General features: G+C 36.6%; 1 protein-coding gene across 1 annotated transcript in view; it reads right to left on the bottom strand.

The window, feature by feature from the left end:
* The window catches only part of LOC117125132 (threonine-rich protein-like), a 16,229-nt gene that overhangs the window by 8,803 nt on the left and 5,872 nt on the right, over positions 1-1,554 (bottom strand). The gene's annotated exons all lie outside the window — the stretch shown is intronic.

A 1,554-nucleotide genomic window follows, 5' to 3' on the forward strand; every position in this document is an offset into this window, starting at 1 on the left:
ATAATTATATATATATATATATATATATATATATTATAATAATAATAATAATAATAATTATTATTATTATTATTATTATATAAAGTAGGCATTAATAAGATGGTAATAAGCAGCACGTATGTTCCCAGCGAAATATATGTAAATATAGATATTGATACGATAGACGCAATCCTCCTATTATTGTACTTCGGTAAGAAATACCTCCATGGTAATACCACGCTCTAGAGTGTCTTTGAAAAGATACCGTAGTAAAAAGGCGTTCGTATCGAACGCGTGCTACGTCTCTGTGACGCATGTTCGAGATTCGAAAGCAATTTTGTTTGATTTCCTAGCCCTGTTCGATTTCTAGTAAGACGCCCCCTACCTCGTGGTAGTAGTACCCACCATGTACCTTTACCGGATTTACTTGCTCTTACCTGGTTATCTGTCAGACGATAACATAGTGCCTGTGCCCCCAAGGGGGCAATAGACACAAGAACTAACTAATGTGGATCCACTTTTAAACAAAATCTTGGCTCACATACATAAAAATAATGTACTGTACACTTAGTTTTAAAAATATGGACTCAATTTACGCATAAATCTAACTAATCTAGAAAGTATAATCTAGAAATATAATAGAATAAGAAATCACGAAGTGACTGCTTGCACGGTGGTGTGGGAATAAGATCTCATTCGCTGGGTAGACCATTAACTAAAATTCATCCATGGGTAAATCTAGCCAACCAGAAAATGAGATGACTCGGATTGCAAAAATAGGCTCCCTGCGGAAGCGTGTGCATATTGCCTTATACTGTACACAGTATAAGCCAATATTTATGGTTACTACGGCAAATTATCTGCATGGGGATTCGGTTTGAGAAGTTCGTAATCGCTTACTTCTGCACACAACGGCATTCTTCAAAAGACAGTTAAATAGTCCACCGGAAATACGGATTTGACTGGACAAAATTGCAACAAAACGTTTTATGGTCTAAATATAAACTTAATTATATGTAAAACAACATACTAAAAGTTTACCAAAATAGGACGTACATAAAGGTGTTTTTTATAACCAAAAGTTCAGCACTATTTGAAAGTAGACTTTTACACGGTACGTACTGCGGTTTTCAAACTTTTCTTGATTATGATTGGTCAACATTTAGGTCAATGTAGGTCATATCTGTTTGTTGCCGGAAGATTGAGACCCGCGTTTTGAGGCCTTGTAATAACATCTCATTTTTTAGGCCCTAGCTTAGGCATTGCTTTCTTGCTTCCCGGTTCAGTCTAGTAGTCGCGCACACCTTGAAGTGTGTCACTTTCCCCGCATCGCAACGTTTTCTCGGCGGCCAACGGACGCATGAACATATATAGAAAATCTTAGTAACGTAGGCCTGGGGCTATTTCCAATGTAATCTCATCAGTATCTAAGTGTAGAATGGAACCAGAAATGCATGACCTACTGATGTAGAACTACTACTTTATTTATTGTCGAGTACCGTGTTGTGTTTTTTTGGTTTTTTTTTCATTGTACAGTATCGCAAAAACTAGAGCAGTCTCAAAATCAAAAATCTT

Source organism: Anneissia japonica, unplaced genomic scaffold (genome assembly GCF_011630105.1).
Source record: "Anneissia japonica isolate Jap-2015-1 unplaced genomic scaffold, ASM1163010v1 scaffold9_len2422644_cov172, whole genome shotgun sequence".
Taxonomy (NCBI): Eukaryota; Metazoa; Echinodermata; class Crinoidea; order Comatulida; family Comatulidae; genus Anneissia; species Anneissia japonica.